Below are 26,673 nucleotides of genomic sequence, written 5' to 3'. Positions count from 1 at the left end.
ATGAAGTCGGCTAATAGAGCATCCTCAGATGCTTTTAAATCGTACCCAGTAGCCACAAACCAACCTAAATAAACTACAAGGTCAACTAAACTCAACCTAAGGACCACTAACAAGCCTAATAAACACACAACACCAGATCCATATAAACTTGACCCAATGTCCAATAGTTTTGTTAAACAAACAAAACCAGATGTATCTGAATCTGTCCCACTATCCATGAATAAAGCTAAACTTGCAGCAAGTAAAGCTAAACATGAACCTGATTTGAGAACCATTAACTCGCCAAACCAACAGGTGGTTGTACATTGGAAGAAACGACAAGCCCCGACAATAGCGGGTTGGCTAAATGCAGCAACGATCAATTAACAAATTATTGGGAACTAATGCCCAGTAGATCTAGACCATTGGACATCCGGGACCGTTTGTGCGCTGGCTGGAATCGGGGAGTGTGGACTTGAGGGGCGAAAACTCGGAGTGATAGCCTAGTGGCCGGCTGTGAAAAGGAATCTGGGCTGGCCAGATGGTCGTAGCGATGTCATGGGTGATGATGCGGCGGGGGGCACGGCGTGTTAATATAAATGGGAAATTGTGGCAAAACTATAGACCAGATATATGCAAACTGTTCATGATTGTATGTATCGCTGAACTGGTATTTTTTGAAGAAGACAACTGGGGGCAGGGGGTGGTGAGGGAGTTTAGTTGGAATTTGTGGGAAATTAACGGAATTGAACAAATTATTGCATGCCTACGACCACCTTTAATATGTAGTGTTTCACAGTTACGAACTTTGAATTCGCTGCTGGTCCTCCGGGATGTCAGAGCCACAGCTGTGTTCGATAAGTTGAGACATTATCGCTCATGCTGCCGGCCCAAGGGTTGTAGGCGGAAAGCTGTGTAAACACTTCAATTCGCAATAAAAACGTTTAAAAAAAACCTCACCAAACCAAACCTCTAAGCAACATGAACAACAAAAGAACCATTAACGCAGCAAAACATCCAACACCAGATCCATATAAAATTTCAATCAACAACCATAACCTTGACTAAATGGTTGAACCTTCTCAAGCAGCTGACTCTGATTCCAATAACTCAGATTTCTGATTTAAAAATAAATATCCAATTTTCACACAACCTTGCACTGCTGTCCCTCTTCACAACATTACAGGTTATTTCCTTTGCCTTGAGTGATGCACATTTTCAAGAGAATCAGGCCTTTGGATTTTTTTTCGATTTTGTCACCTTAGTACATTTTGCATATTCGTGTTTTTGCCACATAAGTCATATTCAGCTGCAAAATCAGCAGTTTGCACAGAAAAATATTAGACATTAAAACAGATCACATTTTCCTAAGAGGGTGCCTGTGGAATGCAGTTCAGCCCCTGGCACTGTTCATCTCTGGTATGTTCTTTGCTATAGTCTCACTTTAAAAATGATTTAATTTCTCCCAAACAGTCTATGCCCTACGATGCTTTGGAAAAACCGCCTCATGTTTTTCGTGAGCAGGAAACCAAAAACCTACATATTTCTCAGACAGGGTGGGACGAATGAATCATTCTAGCCACAAACACATTTGGTTCTTTCCTGATTAAAAACCATGTTTATGTTGTAAAGCTCTCAGAACAGCAGTGAGTTTAAAAGTGATTTACAATTTGAGGAACTCCAAACAATCATGATCCCTTTCAAGATATGATGGGTTGATTCTGAAGAGTGTCTCCATTTGCACATTTCATATCCAATGTTCATTCTGTTCTAGTTGGAGAGGGGTGCTTCCAGAAACTCCACCTTGTGAATACAGAACATAACTGACAGTGGGGTACAGATTTTAAACTATACCTAGGTGAAACTTTTACTACTAGAATGGTAGATTTGTCTTTAGCAGAATGCAACCCCGTAAATGCTTCACAAAAACTATTTTAGTGTTGAAAGCACAGAGCACATTATGAAGACCATGGTATTCCTGTGCTTCCATTCAAAGCATAAAAGCAATAGTAATAATTGGTTAAAAAGAACATTTTGGATACCACCCACTGAATTAGCAGATATTTAAGACAATCCATTGGCTAACCCACAGAAATCGATTTTGTAACAACAAATATGTGATAACAATGTAATTTAGGCTACATTAACAAGCAACAGATTATGCAGCATAATTTAGATTTTTCACAGCCTGGTGGGCAGAAAATCTGGATTTTATGAAAGACACGGAGGCTAATATTATCCCTTCACTTTTTATGTATCCCACCCGAATGCTTCGGTGGTCATTAGAGATATTGCAGGATTCATTCTTTCTTTCAGAATAAGAATAATTCTCTCCGGATCACGGGCTGGAAAATGGCCTTCAATTGGGAGTTTGATCTCTACTCGTTGAATCTTATTGTTCGCAGTTTAACCACATGGCTGCTGCGGGGATTTTTGCCCTGTGCTGCAAATTGCCATTTTGCTGTTTCCATGACGAGCTCAGCTCGTCATCAGCACACGACACCCGTGGGTGATGACGAGCTGAGCTCGTCATCAGCAGCGAAAGGGTTAACAAAGAAGGAAGATGGCTGCTCGTGGGGGGACTTTATAGCATATTGGAATGTTCATTGAAGTTCTGTATTCTTCAATTGTTGCTGCTAAGCTTTGGCAATAAAGGAGATTCATATTTTGTCAACTCATAATCTGGTGATGGCCATAATTCTGTTGCCATGCTGGCCAATGGTGGACAATGCACGGGTGCATAACTTCAGTGGTTGTACGGATCCCTCACAACGACTCAATATTTCTTCTAAAAGTGATTTTTGTTTGTCTTCTGCTGGCGCCTGGAGCTGTGGAAGTCACCACAGTGGGAGTAACCAGAGGGAAAGTACTCACGGTCAAAGAGCTCATGGTGTACAGCCCCGGGCAACAAGTCCAGCTGTATCATTTGCATGCAATCCGTTCCACGGGCTACCACAAACCAAACAAAAAGGCCATATAAAGGGATGGAGGAGCATACCATCAGTCTGCGGCGTGTACCAACATGTTACCTTTTCCTAGAATTAATTATCGGTGACTGCAGGATAGGATGGGGGACCCCACTGCTGAGGAAAAGAGGTATCCTGCTATTGGTAGAGGAATGATTTAAAGTTGCTGAGGCTGAATATTTGTAGGCATTCTTATGGGGCTTTCCACCTAGGATCTGCCGGGAACACTAGCCACCAGTAATTATTGGACCGCAAGCTGAATGCGGTTAGCAACACCCACAGTTGCTACTAGGCTTTAGGCAATGAAGAAATATAAGGAGGTGTTGTGCCTCTTCGTTAAATTGACAGAGGACACAAGTCTGCCCCAGACTCTGAAGCATGTGCTCTCACTGATGGTGGAGAGGATGTGTTTTAAGGTGCTATGGCCCACATTATGAATGGGATCCTAATACTTAAACAGTAGTTTACTTTACACCCTACTTGATATTACCCGAGCCGCACTCACAGATATTGTGCTATAACCACCATACCGGACCAATCCACCAAGTGAAACCCGGGAGAATTTGTTCTTACAAAATGGCTGGAAGTTGGGAACATCATGCAGTAACACAGATTTCCACATGTTATTCCCCATTCGATTGGCGTTCTATAGATTACTCATAGTCCTGCGGTTGCATGCTGCATTTACTAATATTTACTGGTAGTATTCCTGTAGTTGTAAGATGTGCCCATGGGGTGCCCAGAGTTACTAAGGCAAACTCTCATACTCTTCCCACCCAAACACCTGTATGGGAGGGCTGAAACTGGGCGGTGCATTGGACGACCTTGTTTTTAAGAATTTGGTCAGACACGTAGGACTGACAACAAACAGGACAAGTGAATGGCTCTATAAACAGAGGGCTGAGCTCTCCCAAGCCTCTGGCTGAAGTTCACCACGAGGACAATTGGACTTTATGGCGCAAAACACCTTTGCTGTTCTCCAATACACAACTTCGTGTTTTGAAAACAAGTAGCGGGTGCTATGCTCCGGAACAGCTCTGTCTTCTGAAGAGTTAGTTATATAAGAGTTAGGTTTGCAGTGAGCCCAAGCACAGCCCTTACAGTATGCTTCCGCCTTGCAAGGCGGGCATAGTCATAGGTCGCGAGGAAAGAGTGGTGCGATCAGGCTCCAATATCTGTCCTCCAAAAAGAAGCCCACCATAGGGTCCAAAGCCCGCGTCCACTACAGGATCGAATATAATAATGGTTTAATTTCTAAAGCGCATGGTTACTCCCAAAGGCGTGTCCCGGTGCGAAATATCAGTTCTCCATTGGGACACCAACTACAGACTCTAATATTTACCCTCAGAAGACTTTAAGATCAGGACTCAAGACAGAAACCCATCGGGGAGAGGCGCTATTATCAGGACTCAGAAGAAATGCCTACACCTTTTCTAATAAAGCCTCAGAAGAGAAGCCTATTATTGGTTATAATAACTGTCCACAGAAGAGCCGCAATGTCTACCACAAACTAACAAAAGTATGACGTTACAACGCATACCTTTACAATGCATGCCTTTACAATGCAGTTTTTGCATTGCAGCATCCTTTACAACGCATTCTTTTACATAGCATGCCATTACATTGCATTTTCAGAAACTACCTTAACACATTCCATCACATCGCATTATACCTTTACAACGCATACCATTACGATGCATACCATGACATTGCATTTAAGGTAAGTGTTGGATAGTGTAGGGGTAAAAAATACTATTAACACCAGTGAGTGCAACAGTAGGGTAAGTGTTGGATAGTGTAGGGGTATGCATTGTAATGACTTGCAATGTAATGCCTGCTTTGTAGTGACATGCATTGTAATACCATGCGTTGTAGTGACATGCAATGTAACGGCTGCGTTGTAATGACATGTGATGTAAAGGATGTTGCGATGTAATGACTGCATTGTAGAGGTTGTTTCCCCAAACGAATATCTACCCACAGAATAAAAAGCTATTATTGGCTCAAATTCTTGCCCATCGATTAGAAGAGATGTCTACCACAGATTCTAATATCTGCCCACAGAATAAAAGGCTATTATTTTAATTAATACCTGCCCACAAAAGAGGAAAGATGTGTACCACAGACTCTAATATCTGCCCACAGACTAAAAGGCGATTATTGGCTCCAATGTTTGCCCACAGAAGAGAAGCTAAAACAGCCATATCTGCCCCCAGGACAGACGCCCACTAACCTACTCCTCATTTTGAATGTTCCATATTGCATCGCCGCTCTATGCATCCGCTGTACAAGTGAACAACATTTACAAGCAAAACCAGACCAACCATCAACCATCAGTGAATGAGGCAAACCCACAGAATAATCACGCCAGGGCCGCATGTTTAGGAGTCTACATGTTGGGGACATATAAACTCAACCTTTGAGTCTTGGCCAGTCGGCGGAAGGACAGAAATGTGGGGGGGTTAAATGTCAGGTGAGTGGGAAGAAAGACCCAGAAGGCTGAGGTAGCCATGAAAAGGATGGGTGCTGAGCAAGGAGGGCTCTGAATGGAGGACTTCGCTCCAGAAACCTCCTTTGCTGCCCCGGATTGTGAGTAGGTCAGTGAGGTATGAGGCTGTGTTAAGATGTAGGAAGTAGTTCTTGGTTCACCAGGAAGCCAATGTGATGTGCAGGTGGCACAGAAGGTCATTCTTTTTCAGTGAGTCCTGCAGGGACCTGGGAGGCAGTTTTCGGTATCCTGAGGAAGGCCGGTGGCGTACCCACCAGGTCTCAAAGCGTGGAGCAGTAGCAAGATAGTAGATTCCCCGCCTGTATGTGGGTGTTTCTTTGTACAAAGACACATTTGACACGGCACTATCTACCCATGGGAGGATGGCTATGGGTCTATAGTTTGAAGGGTCATAAGAATTGTGGTTTGGATTATCTGGGGCAGGTGTAATTGGACATCTAAGAGATTCTGGGAAGATCCCGCGAGGTAGCCACATATTTGCCCTAAGTCTAGACCCCGCCCTCACCACTGCAAGCTCTAATATATGCTCTCAGAAGAGATACAACTCCTCCCCACCATAAACTCACAGTAGTATTAAAGAGACATCATTGAGATTCAGGATCCACAAGGAAGTCTTACATCAACACTGCCTGGAAATATATGAGAGAGAGACAGAGACAGCGACAGAAAGGGGGGGGAGGGAGAGAAGGGGAGAGGAAAGGAGAGAAGGAGAGAGAGAGAGAGGAGGGAGAGAGAAAGAGAGACAGAGAGAGAAAAAGAGAGAGAGACACACAGAGAGAGACATAGAGAGAGGAGGGAGAGAGAAAGAGAGAGAGTGTAACACCTAGAAGCCAATGCAATGGAAGAAACAAAGGCACACAGCTTGTTATCACTTCACTAGTACTTGAGAGAAAAATTTGGAGGCAGGTTTTTAACTTTGTTCAACTACCAGTGTAAGAGACGTGTTTGCACTGTAAGAATGCAAGATTCATCTGTCTTTGTCTTTCGACCAACACCCGACGACACCCTCGGCACCGATAAACACCTGCACTTCCAGATCCACACCGACCCCAACACCACCCTCAGAGGAACCCTCATCTACAGAACGCCCGGACACCGACCACAGTTCAGCGACTCCATCGCTGACTTCGTCAGCACACACGCCCTCACCTCCATGGACTACATCCTCCTCGGGGACCTGAACTTCAACCTCGAGAACAATGACAACACCAACTCCACCACCCTGATCGACAACCTAGCCAACCTCGGACTCAGACAACTCGTCACAACACCCACCCACTCCGCCGGTCACACGCTTGACCCCATCTTCTCCGCAAGCCCCCACAGCTCCTTCAACCATACCACCGAACTCCACTGGTCCGACCACCGCTGCATCCACTTCACCTTCAAGAAACCCACCACGCACCACCGCACCCAACAGATGCCTCGCCGCTGCTGGAGCAAAGTCACCGAAGACCAGCTAACCACCACCCTCGCCCAGAGCCCTCCTGCCGACCATACCGACCCCGACACCGCCGCCCGCTACCTCAGACAGTGGATCAACACCTGCGCCAACACCCTCGCCCCGATCAAGAAACCCTCGAACAATCATACCAACAAGAAAGCTAGCTGGTTCACTGAAGACCTCCGGGCCTCCAAGCAAACCTGCCGAAAGCTGGAGAAGATCTGGCTCCGTGAACGAACACCGGACAGCCACGCCACCCACAAGAATGCCACCCGCAGACACCATCACCTCATCAGATCCGCTAAAAGGGCCTCCTTCAAAGACCGCCTAGACAACAACGCGCACAACAGCAAAGAGCTCTTCAACATCGTGAAGGAACTCTCCAACCCCAACACCAACAACATCCCCCCCTCACAAGACCTGTGCGACTCGCTGGCCACCTTCTTCCACCGCAAGATCGCAGACATCCACGACAACGCCACGACTGCCCCGACAACCACTGAGACCTCCGCCCCCACGACCACCATCCGCACCAACCCCCTGCTCTACTGGACCAACATTAACGACGATGACACCATCAAAATCATGAACACCATCCACTCCGGATCTCCGTCAGATCCATGTCCACACCACATCTTCAACAAAGCCAGCACATCCATCGCACCCCATTTCCGGAAAGTCATCAACACCTCCTTCGAGACAGCAACCTTCCCGGAGAGATGGAAGCATGCCGATATCAACTCCTTACTGAAGAAACCCAAGGCGGACCCCAAGGACCTCAAGAACTCCCGTTCCCGGCAAAGGTCATCGAGAAGACTGTCAACGAACAACTGACCCGCTACCTCGAGGAGAACAACATCCTGGACCCTTCCCAGTCCGGGTTCCGCAGCAACCACAGCACCGAGACTGCCCTCGTCGCCGCCACCGATGACATCAAGTCCCTGCTGGACAACGGAGAAACGGCGGCCCTCATCCTCCTGGACCTGTCAGCCGCCTTCGACACGGTCTGTCACCACACACTACGAACACGCCTCCACAATGCTGGGATCCAAGAGAAGGCCCTGGACTGGACCACCTCCTTCCTCTCCGGCAGAACACAGAGCGTCCGCCTTACCCCCTTCCACTCCAAAGCCACCGAGATCATCTGCGGCGTACCCCAGGGCTCATCCCTCAGCCCAACTCTGTTTAACATCTACATGGCACCGCTCGCCCACGTCGCCCATCGGCATGACCTCAACATCCTCTCCTACGCCGATGACACCCAGCTGATACTCTCCCTCACCAAGGACCCCCACACCGCCAAAACCAACCTTCACGAAGGAATGAAGGCCGTTGCTGAATGGATGAGGAACAGCCGACTGAAGCTGAACTCGGACAAGATGGAGGTCCTCATCCTTGGATCCAACCCTTCGGCCTGGGACGACTCCTGGTGGCCGACCGCATTGTGAACCGCTCCAACACCCACCGACCACGCACGCAACCTAGGGGTAATCCTCGACTCGGATCACTGAAATAATATAGACTGCCAAAATATCGACCTGCAAAAATATCGTTGACAAAATATCGACAGACAAAATATCGACTTTCTATCTACAAACAGGTAAGTACAAAAATATCGAGTACAAAATATCGTTAACAATAATATAGATGTAAAAAATATCGACTTTATTAAAAACAGTGTTAAATTAAATTAATATTAAATTTTAATGACTAAAATATACTTAAAAATACTTAAATTAAATTATAATAATTAAATAATAAATGAAAATAATAAAAAAAAAATTACAATCTTATTTGTTGACCCTGAACCCTAAAATATACCCCTTTACCCAAAAACCCAAAACTGACCCTGAACCCTAAAAATACCCCTTTACCCAAAAACTAAAAACTGACCCTGAACCCTAAAAATGCCCCTTTACCCAAAAACTGAAAACTGACCCTGAACCCTAAAAATGCCCCTTTACCCAAAAACTGAAAACTGACCCTGAACCCTAAAAATGCCCCTTTACCCAAAAACTGAAAACTGACCTTGAACCCTAAAAATGCCCCTTTACCCAAAAAACTGAAAACTGACCCTGAACCCTAAAAATGCCCCTTTACCCAAAAACTGAAAACTGACCCTGAACCCTAAAAATGCCCCTTTACCCAAAAACTAAAAACTGACCCTGAACCCCAAAAATACTCCTTTACCCAAAAACTGAAAACTGACCGTGAACCCTAAAAATGCCCCTTTACCCAAAAACTGAAAACTGACCCTGAACCCTAAAAATGCCCCTTTACCCAAAAACTAAAAACTGACCCTGAACCCTAAAAATACTCCTTTACCCAAAATTTATCAATATTATTTAATTACCAATTAATTATTAATTAACAATAACAATAAAGTAAATATATTAGCACATTAGCTGTAATTATTTAATTAATTAATATTATTTTTCCCAATTAATTACTTAACAATAACACAAAATTATATATATTAAAATGTACTCTAATTAATGTAATTAACTAATTACAATTAATCAATTACCAATTAATTACTAATTCAAAATATGTACACAATTATATTAATTAATTAACTAATTATTATTAATTATCAATTAATTATTAATTATAAATATTTACAAACATATATTAATTAATTAATTATTATTAAATTACTTCCCACCCTATTCCCCTATAAACCCACAACCCGCTACAGAATTACATAACGCAATTATTAAAAAAACAAATTCCATTTAATAAAATATTTTATTACATTAATACACACTTTTCACACATATTATTACATAAAAATACACTATAAAATATTATATATTATTAAAAATTCGATATTTTTGCTATCTATATTTTAAACAGTCGATATTACTTCACTTACCTGAAAAACGATATTTTTGTAGTCGATATTATGTCCAGTCGATATTTTGTCCAGTCTATATTTAAAACTCGATATTATGTCCAGTCGATATTTTGGAGTCGATATTTTGTCTGTTCACCCCTCGACTCCACCCTCTCCATGACTAAACAGGTCAACGCCATCTCCTACTCCTGCTTCAACACCCTCCGCATGCTCCGTAGGATCTACAAGTGGATCCCCACTGAAATGAGAAGAACAGTCACCCAGGCCCTTGTCAGCAGTAGGTTGGACTATGGAAACTTTCTCTACGCAGGAGCCTCGGCCAAACTCATGAGACGGCTCGAACGCATCCAGAACACCTCTGCACGCCTGATCCTCGACATCCCTCGCCGCAGCCACATCACACCCCACCTGAGAGACCTGCACTGGCTCCTGGTCAACAAGAGGATAACCTTCAAGCTCCTCACCCACGCACACAAGGCACTCCACAACACCGGACCAACGTACTTCAACTGACGACTCAGCTTCTACACCACCACCCGCCAGCTCCACTCCGCCGACCTCACCCTCGCTACAGTCCCCCGCGTCAGAAGAGCGACCTCAGGCGGCAGATCGTTCTCCCACCTTGCCGCAAAGACCTGGAACACCCTCCCCATCCACCTACGGCACACCCAAGACCTGCTGACCTTCAGAAAACTCCTCAAGACCTGGCTTTTCGAGCAGTGACAGCATTCCCCACCCCAGCGCCTTGAAACCCTCACGGGTGAGTAGTGCGCTTTACAAATGATATGATTGATTGAGTGATTGATTGATTTGTGAGTAATTACACATATATTGCTTTAAACGGCAACTACTACTTTTTTGTGTTAATTCTTTTTATGGAGCTAGGGTGTTGGAGCGCTTTGCATCACACAGTGACGGACAATAAATCATACACATGTGTAAATCAATGTACAGGAAATGTTACATAAGACAATGAGGAATATCAGGTGTAGGAATCGCATATCATCCAGACTTGCAGACATTGTATGCTAAGAGGGAATCGTCGGGGGAAACACGAAGTCAGGATGTAAGACGTAACACAGTGATTGGACTAACACAGTTTTTTACTTCTCAAAGGAACCTTTTTTTGCAATCTTAGACTAACAACATATTGAGAGAAAAACAACAGGGATGTAAACTCATGACTTACAGTTTGCATGCAGCTCCTTGATGGCGGTAAACAGATCACGGCGCTATATTAGAAGGATTGCAACCTATGAACCAGCTGTATCAAAATGATCTGTGTCAAGAGTGGTAACCACTTGCCTATCTAAATAAAATACAAATCTGTGATCTGCATGTTACATGATGTACACAATAACCCTCTATGCTACTTTATGAGTGAAAACTGTAACTGTTCATAACAAAGTCTCTCCCAGAAATGTCTGTTTTCTCCCAGAGATCTTACTGCTTTTATAATCCCCTCAAACTCGCAATTATTTGAAATGCAGGCTCATTGTGACCAATTAAGTAGGCTAGAACAGATTTGCTGTCACCTATAACCTCCTTGCCAATTTCTTTGCAGCAGATTAAAATAAAAAAATCTATAAACTGACTGCCAGACTCTGCTTTTCAAGTTCTGCACCTCATGACTCCACCCTCTTTCCTCTGCCACACCTTGACCCCAATGTTCAGGTTCCCAGAGTCTTTTTCCCAATCCCAGCAGAGCTGGCAGCGCTTTCTCCCGCTCTCAGCAGTTCTGCATTTCCCGTGGTGCTGGCAGGCGGGGTCGCACACTGCTCTCTGGCCCGGGGCCAGGTGGGCTGTTCCACGGAGAAGTGAGCAAACCTGTCCCAGTTCAAACACAGTTGGTGGTTCAGGCCCTCCTGGGCCAACTCTCTTGTGCAGAATTTACCTAAACATTAGTAAGGTGTTATTACAAGCATGCAGCATACCATTTGAGTAACCGCCTCAGCAGACTAGTCATGCACAGGTGCGTGCTACAGGCATGTAAGCACGGAGGTAGCCTCCATTTTACACTGTCCTAAAATGGCGGGAGAGAAACAGAAGGAGGAAAGCATTCACGCCTGCTCTTGCACCCCTCACAGCTGAAGAACGTGTGCAAATCGAGTCCCGTAAAAAGAAGGCCAGAAGCCAGATTTCAAGATTACTACTATTTATAGAGTCGTATACTGTAGGAAACTGACTGTATACCCTACACCAAATTAAGGTATAGTGCAGAGTACAGGGAGCCCCCAGAGGTATAGCAGAGGCTAAAATAGGTAAGCACTAACAGCTCTCCTCGTGGTAGTGTGAGCGAGCAGTTAGGCCTATCCAGAGGGTGTGTTGAGCATTTACTGTATTCACTCAAACCAGGCGGATGGCACACACTCAGAGGCTGAATCCAGACCAATTTGATAAGTATAAAGAAGGTATACTTATGTTTTATTTTAGAACCAAACAGGACTTGGCACATGTAGGTAAAATATACTCTCAATGCAGGGCTTCATAAAGAAATGCAGTTATGATTGAATTTTGCAAGAGTTACAGGTTGGTATTGATTCAGAGGCAGTTAACATTACACCATAATTACTTTTAGAGTTTGTTTCTGTTACTTTTAGATTACTTTGAGTACTGGGGGTGGAATGCCTTGATACCGCACAAAAGGATCTCACAATACACAGTAAGTAAGGCTTTTCTTTGTTTGAGTTAAAGTTACTGTTTCTCTCATACAACACAACAGTTCAACACTTAAAACATTTTAGTCCCAAAATCTCATAACAGGGTTTCCTATGCGGGAAAAATGGTTATCAGTGTCACAGGTAAGTAAACGTCTTAAAGGTGGGAGTTTTGAGGGTTAGGACCAAGGTTCCCCAAGGTCTTGGATGACACTCGAGTTGCACCACCAGCGGCACCAGGGCGGCCAGGTGCAGAGTGCAGGGGCCCAAAGTTAGCCAATGGGGCTAAGGGGGCCTTCGGTTAGGGATTGCTTACGAGCAGGCCACTCAGTTGTGGGAGCTAAAACTCCTGGGGTTAAGGTCTGCACTGCAGGGGCCAACAACAAGCACAGGAGCTGCACCACCAGCTGCACTGGGGTGGCTGCGTGCAAGGTGTGAAGAAGATGTCGGGGACCCTGTGCTTCTCAATGGAGACCTTCGGTTCAGCAAAGTGGCTGCAGGCTTGGGCACATAGACCTCCTGAAGGCGACCACCGGCTGGAGAGGTAAGTTGGGACGCCTGGACACCGACAGTTGGGCCACCCAAAGCTATAGGACGTCAGGTTCAGGGGAGTCTGCTAACGTTGGGTTTTCTTACCAGCTCCGGTCACGGTCAGGGTGAACCTTCAGGTTAAGGCTGCAGGCATCATCCTGAAGCTTGAGGGAGGTCAGGGATCACCAGATCCCAGGCCAGGATCGCTGGGGAGACCTCCTTATGGTGTTGGGCCACTCAAACTCAGGCCATGGGCGTTGGGTGCAGAATCGCTGGAATCCGGATTCTGGCCTTGGGAGTCTTTGGGGAGCAAATCCCGTGCTCACGGGAGACAGAGTCCGTAAGGTGAGTTCAGGGCATGTCCTCCGGGCTCTGGGGGGCTGCTGGCTGCTGGACACGCCGGTTTCTTCACTGAAGGCAGGTCAGAGTCGGGACAAGCCGGTAGGGCTGGGGCCAAAGCAGTTGGTATCCTCTTCTTCCTGGGTCAGCACGGCTCTTCTGTCCTTTCTTCCTCGAATCTGAGTAGGCAAGGTTCAGGTTTGCCCCAAAATACTAGATTTAGGTGTGTTAAAGGGATGTGCAGGTCAGAACAATGGGTCCCTTCCTTGGGGTGGGTATGCCTCCTATTATGCCACCCTCCAGTGGGAGAGAGCATGAGCCTCTGCCTAATTGGTTGAGTCTTCAAGATGGAGGGGACTGAGTTGTGTGTTTCACCTCGCCTTCCACACCCAAGGGGTAAGGTTGGCAAAGGTGGGCACACCTCTCTTCCTAGCTTGGTTTTCCAGCTGATTCTACCACCCAAAGTGAGGGCCAGAACTGATGGGAGCCAGTTGCTGGGGGAAGCAAAAGGCAGAAACAGCTTCCAAAGGTGGCAGGCCTTTGATGCTTTCCCTTTGTGGACCCACCCAATTCTGGTGGTGGAGGTATGACACCTTTGCTCATGATGGGCTTTGTTTCTGGACCAAGAGAGCGGAGGCTTTTTACCGAGGGGTCAAGAAACCTGCCTGGTGGTGACAAATGGTGGGCAGCCATTCAGGAACTACACTACGGGTCGTCGTTTTTCAGGGGGCATCTCTAAGAATGCTTCTGAGTGCATTTTACATTAAATCCCACACTGGCATCAGTGTGGGTTTAATGTGCTGAGAAGTTTGCTACCAAACTTCCTAGGTTTTAGTAAAGCCATTATGGAGCTGTGGAGTTCGTAATGACCAACTCCCAGACCATATACTCATTATGGCTTTACTACACTTACAATGTCTAAAAATAGACCTAGACGCTGTAGGGGTATAGGGCTCATGCCACAGTACCCTCCCCCGAGGGCTAGTGCACCCTGCTAGAGGAGTGGCTTACCTAGGCCCCAGACAGTGGTTTTCACACAGCGATGTGTACCATGTCGACTCTTCACTTTACTCTGCACCAAAACATGCAGCCTGCAAGGGCCCCTAAGCGTGGCACAACCAGGGATGCAGTCCTTAGGGGCTTTCCTGGTAACAGTGCACTTGGTAACCATGGTGCCTTTTACAAGGGGCTTACCTGTGGCCAGAAATGTGCCAATTGTGGGTACAAAGGTTCAGTCTTGGGAAAGAACACAGGCCCTGGGAACCTGACTGGCAGAGACCCAGAGCACATCAAGTCAGGCTGCATCAGAGGTCAGTCAAAAAGTAGGGGGTGTAACCATGCAAAAAGAGGCACTTTCCTACAGATGCCTTTCTCCAATCTACCCACTGTCAGCTTCAGTGAACTTCTCACACTGCACCCGTCAAGTGCAAAACACATGCAATTGTGTCTTCAAGTATTTCCCAGGTGAAGCTCGCTCCAGACAGTGGTCGTTACAGAAAAGGTTAAAAAAAGTTCTCCTGATGCTGTCCTGATGCAGTGGTTAAAGAGGCCACTTGTAAAGGCTAGGCTTGATGATTACTTCAGACCCCAGAGACATTATTCGCCTTGACCATTGAGGCAGGCTCCAGGCACATTAGTTGTCTTGGCCATTGGGGTAGGCTCCAAAGACATTATTCGTCTTGGCTATTAGGGAAGACTCCAAAGACATTATTCGTCTTGGCCATTAGGGCAGGCTCCAAAGACATTATTCGTCTTGGCTATTAGGGCAGACTCCAAAGACATTATTCGTCTTGGCCATTAGGGCAGGCTCCAAAGACATTATTCGTTTTGGCTATTAGGGCAGACTCCAAAGACATTATTCATCTTGGCCCTTGGGGCAGGCTCCAAAGACATTATTTGTCTCGGCCATTGGGGCAGGCTCCTTAGACATTATTTTTTTTGCCCATTGGGTCAGGCTCTTTAGACATTATTCGTCTCGGCCATTGGGGTAGGCTCCAAAGACATTATTCATCTCGGCCATTGGGGCAGGCTCCTTAGACATTATTTCTTGGCCGATGGGGCAGGCTCCAGAGAAATTATTCGCCTTGACCGTTGTGGCAGGGTCCAGAGACATTATTTGTCTCGACAATAACTTCAGACTCCATAGACATTATTTGTCTTGACCATTGGGGCAGGCTCCACAGACATTATTCGTCTCGACGATAACTTCAGACTTCATAGACATTATTTGTCGACCATTGGGGCAGGCTCCAAAGACATTATTCGTCTTGACGATTACTTCAGACTCCATAGACATTATTTGTCTTGACCGTTGGGGCAGGCTCCAAAGACATTCTTCGTCTCGACGATTACTTCAGACTCCATAGACATTATTTGTCTTGACCATTGGGGCAGGCTCCAAAGACATTATTCGTCTTGACTTCCTTGCACCTTCTCATACATGGCAAATTACTAAAAGATCTTAAATATGCAGTTTTCTTACACTGAAGTACTAAAACGGTCACAGTTAGCAAAAATGTTTCCAAGTTAATTCTCCCCAACTTACCATAATGCTCTATTTGGTGCTATTTGCTAATCGACTCCTATTAAAGTAATAAAGTAGAGCAGCTCAGTTGATGCCCCTTCAGAACAGATGCCTTCCTTTTTTTTCTGTACAGAAACTGTCTCCTCCAAAGAGGACCCTTTTCCTGCCTCTGAGTCTAGAACTGTTCTCAGCAAAGTGACCCTCCTGGAAGTAATCGGGGAAGTCTTCCTCCAAATCGCTAAGCTGAGATGATGAACAAGTCAGTTATAACTTTGAGGGATTGCAATTCAGATATCGACTGATCAGCCAGTCATGAGAGTATGGGTAAATAAAGATGCCTTTTGTCCAGGGATGACCAGGCCCCGTTGCAATACATTTGGAGAACACTCTCAAGACTGACTTCAAGCCAGATGGTAAGACCCTGAACTGATAAAGCAGAAGCCATCTTAGCACTTCAGGCATTTCCAGCGTGAAAGCTGTATCCAAATATGGAAATAGACTTCTCAGAAATCCACTTTAAATGACCCATCACCCTTCTAGATGGAAGGATTTTTTCTTTAACTCAGTTATCTGAATGTTTACGTTTTGATGATCCTGTTGGCAATTTCTAGATCCAGAAAAGGTTTCGAGCGACTGATTAAATATGATTATGTGATGGGTTTATCCTCAAAAATACTCCTTTTTGTTGGCAACTAAGTACTTTCTGCATTATCTCCCGTCACACATAGGACAAACCTCTTCTTGCAATCTATCGAGTGCAGCTGCTGGTGCACAGGAGGGTTTGCATGACCTGATGTGCAGTATGAAAATCAAGGATCCAAGTTTATGTCCCTAAAAACATGGAGATCATGGGGCATATGTATCAAGCCCTTTTCCTGTTCACAAACAGGCCAATTTCTCAGAATTTTGGGATGTATCATCCCAAAAAGGCATTGCAAATTAGAGAATCGCAAAATTTGCGATTCTCTATTTTGCAATTAAATTTAAGGCATCGCAAATTGCGGCACAGGCACCAAAAGCACGTGATTTGTAGGTGCTCTAGTGATATCCAAAAGGACCAAGGGGGTAACTTGCCAGTATGAACAGTGAATGTTAAGTAACTTTATTGCCTTGCCAGGAATCTCTGCAAATGATATCACATCATCAGGAGTGGATGGTTCTGTGAGTCAACTACCAGTGTCAAGAAGCCAAGTCTGCTTATAAGATTGCATCAACACCCGGACAAAACAACTTGCTTTCTTCTTCAGTGTTGGGGGGACCATAGTCATCATCTCATAGTGACTTGCAAGAGTCACAGGTGGTCCAAGCCGACAATGAGGCAAAATACTATTTATCCCTCCTTTCATAGATAAAGCTGAGACTCCCGCCTCTTTCTACTCATATTTCTAGCTGGAGTGAGGATAGGCAGGAACTGGAGCAACAGTGGGCAATTTTCAGATCAGGCTGGGTATCTTCCTTACCTCTAGGTTTTAGATTGTACTGCTCCACAATGCTCGCTCAGTTTAAAAATAGAACCGAGGGACAGGCTTACTCAGGGTGCTACAGGCGAGTGCTGAGTGCTGCTGGGCCGATCACCTTAAACGGAAAGCACGTATTCCCCTGTGCAGTCTCTGTGTAAAAGCTGATTAACTACAAGCGTTGGTGAATGCAATAGGCTTGGGTTTAATACGACAATAAATGCAAACACAGGAAATTGTTTCAATGCAATAGCACATCAACGCCGGACCTACTGGCTTTGCTAATGTTTGGTAGTGGTGCTAGTAGTGTTGGTAGTGAGGTGTTGGTGGTGTGGTACTGGTGAATGGAAATGTGTTGCCGTGGAGGTATTGGTGGTGTAATATCTGTGGTTGCGACGTTGGTAGTATGAGGTATTAGTGGTGTGAGAGCAAAAAGCAGGGTCACTGGAATTCTACAATTCTAACGTTGCAGCGTTTTTGGCAGAATTATGGATCTGACACATAATCTATCATATGCTGCATAAGCAGATTGATCAAATTAGTTTCTAGCTCAAACTGATGAAAAGCTACTAAAAATGTCGATAGTTTTGTTCATGCGTGCCGGAAGGCCCTTGCCAAAGGCTGACTGGTCATCTTTTAGTTGCTTATTGCTGTATTTGGGTAATAAGTTGGTAGTAATAAGGTAAAATATTTTCTTCGACAGTGTTACCAGGCGTATAAATAACAAGTTAATGAAGTTATAGCATCACAAAATATGCCACATTATGTCGCATAATTTGGCCTTTCGTGAATTTAGTCAACCCTACAGCATAATTTGGTTTTCCTCTGCCGCATAAATCATGTAGCCCTGACAAAAAGCATTTAGAAAGCCATGTTAGGGTGCAGACTTGCACTTGAGGCATAATAAAAGTATTCGAAAAAAGCCTGTGATCGAAAAAAGTATTGCATTTTGTATAAACTGCATGTATGAGATATACATTTAAATAAGTGGCTGGACAAGTGCACTTTCTAATTGTAAGATAGCCTCTCGTGCATTGCAAGCACTTCTTAGAAGGTGGGACCATACAACATACAGCCAATAGCATGGCACGAGAAAGATCTACACCTCTCGATTGAGCTGAGATTGGATTGACAATGCCCAAAGCCAATGGATGACAGAAGATGGTCGGATGTATGACATTACAACGCATGCTTTTACCACGCATGCCTTTACAACGCGGTTTTTACAACGAAAACCTTTACAACGCATAGCGCTTTGGGGTGCTGGATAGTGAATAGTTTAATTTACTATTCCAACTCCAGTCCCCGTGGACACTAGGGAAGGTGTTGGATAGTAAATTAAACTTATTCCCTATCCTAGAGCGCCCCCCAGCGCAATGCGTTGTAATGGTTTGCGTGGTAAAAGTTGCGTTGTAAAGGATGTTTCCCAAGATGGTCTAAATAAGCCAGTGGTTAAAGGAGGCTTACCCAAAGCCCATTCTATGTAAGCAACAGGTCTTGCGGACAGCTGAGCTTAAAAAATACAAGTGGCTTTTCCTTCATTTAAAAAAAATATTTAAAAAATAATTCTTGTGCTCTGGGATCCTGCTGGCACTGCAGGAATTATTTTATAGAGTATTGTGTGCTGAAGATGATCAACTTAGCCCCCGCAGGCACGCAACCGTGGTTCCCTTTTAGATCTAAAGCTTCCCCGGAGACTGAGTTAAATCAAGTGCTCAACTTTAGCAGGTATCTCGTAAAGCTTCCATACACACTTTTTAAATATTAGCTTTTTCTCATGAGTAAGTCATTAGTAGTCTGCAATGTTCTTCCCATGTCAGACTGAGGCTGTGGCTTGTGGCTCAACCGGTAAGACTGGTTCTGAGGCATCAGCGAGCACAGAATGTCCTTCATTAATATTTTAAGAACTAGGAAAGATCATTTTACAAAGAAACTGCTTTCTCTGCCCTGGTTGACCACACTCCCAGCATCTTATGGGTCTCTATGGAGCTGTGTATTCATCAGCCGCTCGGTTTCTCGCTTCTCAAGCCCTGACTGAGCACACAGCTGAGTACAAGTACAAGATCACCCGTCAACCCGCCTACAATTCTTTTCAGAACCGTCTACTAAGATGAAAATGTGGTGCACATATCCCTGTTATTTGTAAGAAGAATGCTTGCTCATAACGCACACTGGCCAACCGCCTGGTGGGTCTGCAACTACTACATGCCTACGCACACCACCGGGCAGTTGCTGGACTGAAAACTCCTCTCCAGTATGAGAAGCAAAGGAGGAAGTGTGGTCAAGTTTAGATTATTTATGCCTCCTTTTCAGGATAGAATAATTTGTTTTGCTTCAATGTACTGTTAAATCCATGATGTCCTGGGCCCACTGTGCATATGGCACCCAACATCAGGTTTCAGCCAAAATTCCGCTGCACTTGCCCCCACCCACCCTCCCTCCTTCCATTGTAGCTTGCCTTTAGTCTCTCCCCGTCCTCCATTTCCCATCAGCTTACCCCATTCCACTCTCCACTGTCCATGTGCCAGCAATGTTGGTGTCATCATGCTTTTGTGTTGCCCCTGTTCCCCCAGCAATAAAAAAAGCACCACGAAGTGGCGAGTGCTGACCATGTCACAGCACATTTTATTTTTTTACTCTCAGCCATGCTGCATAATATGACTAAAAGACATTGACAAAACCAACAAATCTCTCATAGGCAAGACCCATTGGCTTTGCCAGTGCTGGCTTATAATGTTTCTCAAGATACTCAAAGGTGGTTCTCAGTTTCTGGACAATGGATCTGTAGCTGTCAGTTGGGTTAGGTAAGGCTGGAAACGAGTTACATTTGAGCTCATCCCCTACCACACTGCCGCAAGCACTCAGCTGCAATGGATTAAATTGTAAAATACAAACTCAGAAGTGAGAGACGGATCCAAGAGCCAGTCGGTGCAGCCACAAGTCATGTGGTTCTCCCACCACGAGCAGCAGATCATCAGGCAGCAAGCCATGTGTGAGTAGATCCTTAATGAACGTCCCTGCATTAGGTCTCACCACTCTTAGCTACTCCAGGAGGCTTGCTTCACAGCACTTTAACAGAGTCCAGTTTGATTGCCTTGCGCGATGGTCTTTCCTCAGCCCGTGAGTGGATCCCGCTTAAGGCATATAGAGCTACAACATCCTCAGTCTCTAAACATCTGACACTTTATCGCGATCCGTCACTCACTCCGCGTCATTCTGCACAATGGCCATAACTCACAACATCTATCAGCGACTGGAGAATAAAGAATCCTAGATCACGAAACAATGTAGGGGGAAGGGGGAAGGGGGAAGGGGGCAGCAAAATGAAGACAAGTGAAAATGATAAACTAATTTTTTTAGAAAATAATGACAATATAAGTAACTTTGAAAGTAAGTTATTTTTTGTTAATAATGTGACAAATTGGAAATAGTAATGGCTAGGTTTAGGGTGAGAGTTTAAGGATTACGGTTTAAGTTAGGTCTAGTAAAGGAGCAAATGTACGTTTTTACGCATTATAGAATGACTCATGATGAGCAGGTTATTGTAACTGATTGTCTAAAGGAAGTGAGTAAGACAAATGGAAAAAAACAAGAAAGACAAAGAAAAAAAATTGAAACAAATACAAAGGAAAACAAAAGGATAAGAAGAGATAGACTTAGGAAAGTAAAACGCGTTGATGGTTGAGAGTGATAGAGTGAGTTCTCACGAACCATCTACTCCTCTTTGGCTGCTTCTTCGCCGGGCTGGCACGCGGCTGCTGCCACTCCGTCACTGGTCTGATACTCAATGCTTCATACTAGAGATGCTTTTGATGGCGTGTCAGCCTGGGTGATCAATGGCGGCCCGGAGTATGCTCCGCTTAGAGCGACTTAAGTCCCCGGGTCATATTTGGCACAGGAATAGCTACGAATACCCTGGACGCGTCTTGGACACATGGCACAGGGACAGATCATTTGAACAGTTACATATTGAGGAGACAAGAAACACAGTTGGAAACATAGTGTGAGAATCTGTATGTGTGGGGTGATTTTACATACAAATATTAGTAGAATTGAAACAATTAACCACCAGGAGACAACTGACAAATTCTTTTGAAATGCAAATTCAAAGCCTATTGTAGTAAATGTTATGTGTAAGTAAATAGATAGTATAGTTAGTTATCGAAGGGGCCGATTCACAAAGGGTTTCCGCACTTGTGGCATAGGCTGTGGCGGGGAGGGGCACACTCATAGTGGGTCGCCAGAATGGGTAACTTCAGTACGGAGGTCCCGCCATGACTGAAGGGTCTCCGCCCCAAGTACGGAGGCCCGTTGTGAATCGGGCCCTAAGTATTTAGCACATGGAGTGTCAAGCGGGAAAAAAAACTATAAGAAATTAATTACAAAATTGGAGTTGCTCTATTCTGCCCTCAATGATGACAGGTAAGGGAAACCCTACACTATGAGGGACAAATGCATTTTCAAAAAGATGCATCCTAAAAGATAACAGCCACTAAAAGCTAAACAATTGTATCTAGGACCTTTTGGCGCACGCTCTGAAGGGGAGAAACTCGACATGGATGTTGAAGTAACTCAAATGTACAAATAGGGCACGAGAAGTTCTCTTCATCAGTGGAAAGGTGGATCCTGGAACGAGGACATGATTGATGTGGGTAAGATGGGGGGGATCTAAAGAAATTGATCAAGCTCCGAACTGAAACCACCTCTTGGCGTGCAGCCTCTGACCGGTTTGGGAAATAGAACCTCTTCATGGATTGACCAGTGTAGTCTCCTCCTAGGTGAGGAAGCTGAAAACGGCCTTGTCCCAGGCGACGGACTATTGATATTTTTGAACAGCATAAGAGTTGCTATGTTTATGATATATGTATTATATTCTCCGCCTGGGGGCCACACCACCAGCTCCCTGCTGTCCAATGCGAGTGTACCAAGAAGCATGATGAAGGAGATATTCTGAGAGAAACCTAGAAGATTTGAAAAGTACTTTCGGAAGGGTTAGCACGCGAAAGGATGCTAGACTAGGTGAGGGTGCCGAAGACCATGCATGGCCTGCCGCAAGAGCAGAAGTCTGCAGTGACCGCGGAAGATTAATCGTAGACAACGCCTCTCCTTATCGATCAGTAAATATGTGATTATCGCTAGCAAAGAGTGGAGTTTCAAGCTAGAAGTGAGAGACATAACTGGAGACTTTGATCAAGAGAAAGAAGAAAACAGCAAGGGGAATGCGGAACCTGAGCAAACAAACACCCTCTCGTCAACGTCTGCTGTATCTTTAGAAGCTTTTAATAAAAACATGTTGAACCGACCTCTTGATTTTTCCAGCCACACATTATGGCACAGAAACTTCATACTGAGCCAAGCTTGTACACTGCACATTGCCACCCCTCAAACACTGACGGCCTTCGCCCTCATAACCCAGCATAAGAAAGTTCCTTCAGTGTCACTGAACAGAACCCTGCCCTCAATCCTGATGGTCCAACACAGTCCAAATGAATCCCTACTTCACATACATGACCTGTTCTGTGCAAACAGCCAATCAGCTTCTCACTTCAGCAATACACCTACACACCATGCCCGCCTACTGCAATGCTAAACATCTCCGGTGCAAAGGCTTACAGCGCTTCAGGCAAAACAGGATTTTCTGTACCAGGGATTTTTTTTCAGTAATTTGTCAACACCAATCGGTGGCATCCTAAGGCATTTGCCTCACCTCAACATATGGAAACATCAGCCCTGACTTTAACCACCTATGAAACCATGTTCTGCATGACCAACCATTATTATTATTATTATTATTATTATGTATTATTATATTTTTCACTGTATGAGGAGGGGGTGTGGCCTCAAAGTGGGGGTGGATTAGTGCCCATTATAGTCGGAGGCACTTTTTCAGCTCACCGCCTCCACCTTCAACATCAAAAAACAAAGCCTTTGAGGCTGCTGCTGATGTCCTGGGGAGGTTTCCTGCTCAGAGCATCCAGACAATTAGCTGAAAACCTGCTCTCTGCAGGGGTTTCCAGCTAATTGTTTGCACACCATGTGATATCGGCTCCTCACTGGCTGACCGCTTGATAGGAGCCGACATCGTGTGACAGGCTGTGCGACTATGTGAGATGGAAGGTCTGAAACAAGCTTTAAAGTAGAGATTAACCAATTCCTGCTATGTGCCACAGCACACACCTAGACAACCAATATATGTGCGGTAACACAAACTCCAAACTGGAAAAGTGTGGCAAGGCCAGCCGGGCAACTCACAAGCACTAAGTGGCTACACCAGTGGGAGATGCGCTATGAAAATACTCATAACAATAAGTCTTTTCCAGTTAACACTCATTGCTAATTCCATTCACAGCACCTCTGCGCCTGCCTTAGTGCACACTGCTGACTTCCTTCTGAAAATAATACAGTTATAAAGTAGTTGTCAAGGATGGGAAGATGGCAGGAGTGTTTCAGCAATCAGAAGTAGTTCACCTCATTAGCAAGAAGCTGATATTTATACAACAAGAACACCCTCTGGATACCAACTTGGAAAAAATAACCGCCTGTGCTCCCATTAGGTTGTCCAAGGAACATCCTGCCTATACCACAAGTGTGAGTACAGCCCTTCCTTCTTCTCTCTCCACCCCTGGCCCAGGTGTGCCTTAAGGGGGCCTTGATGGACAATGAAAGTAGAGCTAGCTGGAAACATGAGACTAACTCAGCCTACAACCTGGGGAAAGAAGAATCAACTTCCTTGTCTAGAAGCCAACTTGAGAACTTTTCTCGCTAGTGTAGCGTCCTCTCCAACCCCGTCGCATGCACATGTCCACGCCACAGAGCTCTGCAGTGCTCGTCTTTATTCTTCAAGAGTGCAACCGTTAACTGTACGCACTGCGTCATGAACTCTATTAACTACACCCATACACACCCAAACGATTACGTCATTCTCCTACGGAGTCCATCAGGGACCAGAAGGGTCCCGCTATTCATATCTACAGGATACTATATCACGCAGAGCTGTAGACACGTGTGACAAACAGTGACACAAGCCCACCGAAATGCTGAAGCTAAACACCCTAGGGAGCAGGTGGTCATTGCCGCATAGTGCCCACCCTTTAAAGAGCGACTGCTCCACAGCGTAGAATGCAGGCGCGCAGACAGAAAGGCCAGTCTGCTGGAAGCTGAGCAAAACAACTTCAAAGAGTTGACAGAAGCCGTGGTAAGCACACTATACCATATGGAAAACAATGCAAATAGAACAAAACACGCCTCAAGCAGCTACATTAGGTACACGGAATTTACCATCCTTAACATCAGAAGAAGGGTAGATTTACTACTAGACCTGGGAATATTATTAACAATATCAGTTCCATGATGTGGACTTTGTAGCTGCATAGGTAACAATTGGTTGGTTGCTTCGCATGTGAGATGAAAAACGGCGAATACATTTATATTCACGCCTTTATAGGCGAAGTGGAGACTGTTATTTTTATTCTAAATCTACCATAGACAGATGACAGTAGGTGGCTCCATGGAGATTCATTCATACCTTCAACAGCCTCTTCAGCCTGGACACAGACACCGATGTGGACATCACCATCAGTCAGACTGTTACAAAGAAGCGGCTTAGCAAAACTATACATGCACTTACCTAGCAACACTTATACCCTCTCTTGTCCATAAGGTCACTGGATCGCAGGGTGCGCTTATGATTGTATTAAGTGTTTGCTAGTCTTAACCCCTTCGACGCTAATGACAAAGCCAGCTCGTCATGGGCGTTACCTGCGCTGCGCGGATGACGAGCTGGCTTTGTCACGTTACGCGGGATTTTTAAAAATGCCGCGCACAGCGGGAAAAGCCGCCGCAGCGATGCGGTTAATGAAGAGCCTACGATGCAGAAGGTAAAATAGCTTATAATCCTAGATCTGCGGTCCTAAACTACCATCCACTCTCCCTGGCTGGTGCCTTAGGACAGGAAAATGAAGCCCTACCACAAGCATCTAGATTCTAGAAAGTCAGTCAAAAGACCTCAGTGTCTGGATAAACATCTGACTTTAGCTGTCCATGGCTGAAGCCTATCAAAGCTGCAGATTCCTTCTGTTCCCACAAGAGAGGATGTGGCCTAAAGGCTAGAGCGGTCTACCTTGAAGCTGCGGTACCGCGTTCGAGTCTAGGGAGAAACGCTCAACATCTTGTGATTCTGGGCAAATCACTTAATCTCCCTGTGCCAAACAAAATGAAAGTGTCCTGGTGGAACGCAACTGGTCCTCATGTAAAGGGCTACAATACCTTTGAGTTGCGTTATATAAAATTCCCCCACAAAACAAAACGCGTTTCCTTTCGACTTAGAAAGCAAGTTTGGGATTAATTCAGCAATTTTGTTTTAAGTTCATTTTTAAAGTATAACTGGATGCAACTTTAAAAGAAAAACACATTGTAAATTTAGCCTTATGTAAGTTGCTGTGTATCTGCTGTCACAAAAGAGTTGTTCTCCTCTCTCTTTTTATCCAGTTCATCCAACTAACAGGCGCACATCTACCCCTCCCAATAACATGGCACATCTTCCCTCAAAGAATCCACTTCAAGGAATCTACCCCTATTCAAACCACTAGAGTAAGTGCATGGGCTCTGAAGTACACAAACTGAGCACAACTAATCCTGAAAAAGGGGGCACAGGTTACTAATCTATCACCGGTTTACCTCTAACCTTGGGTTCCGGAGCAGCGTGCTGCCCACCATACTGCGCTTTAATATCTCGTCTGGGGTACTAGGCGCTATACAATTAAATTACATGCATAATGGTTTATATACATTAGAATCATTGAAATGCGTTCCAGATCCCTGCATGATTAAGAGACTATTTTAGTGTTATGACTATCAATGAAGATCTTACAAAGCAGAATACAAAGTTCCTCCCAATGCTGTCAGACAATTTGTTTTTGCGAAAGCCCTTAAGTGCATAACTACTCACTCACCATTCTGGTAATCCCCAGAATTCCAGAAAACCCCAGGACTCTGCTCACGTGTTCTTCCTTTGCTGTAAAGTAGGACTGAAGCTTCAAAGGTTTTGAATCCCTCAGATTAGGCTGCCCGGCTGTAGAGTGAATACCTGCTCTGCCTGCCACATGCCCTGCTGCCTGCTGTGTACATTCTCTGTAAGACACACAAACACTTCAAGCTTAGGCAAACAAGCGGATGGGGGATAAAGTGAATCACCTGTGAGAGGAGGAAGCAGAGAGTAAGTCTGCACTGTCCCACCGACAGCCAGCCGCACCCTCATGGCCTTAGAGCGGCCACATCTGGCTGCTGCTGTCCTCTATGACATCACTCGCCATCATGGCGGCCACATAATGCACACTGTGATGCGCAGGCAGCTGGGGACTCTAATGTAGCCATAGCGATGGCGAGCCATGACGTAAAACAAGCGCTCGAGA

At 45.1% G+C, this 26,673-nt stretch overlaps 1 protein-coding gene across 4 annotated transcripts in view; it reads right to left on the bottom strand.

Annotated features, from left to right (window-relative positions):
• The window catches only part of SLC38A5 (solute carrier family 38 member 5), a 418,440-nt gene that overhangs the window by 125,273 nt on the left and 266,494 nt on the right, over nucleotides 1-26,673 (bottom strand). The gene's annotated exons all lie outside the window — the stretch shown is intronic.

Source organism: Lissotriton vulgaris, chromosome 10 (genome assembly GCF_964263255.1).
Source record: "Lissotriton vulgaris chromosome 10, aLisVul1.2, whole genome shotgun sequence".
NCBI lineage: Eukaryota > Metazoa > Chordata > Amphibia > Caudata > Salamandridae > Lissotriton > Lissotriton vulgaris.
This window is presented reverse-complemented; position numbering and strand designations above follow the sequence as displayed.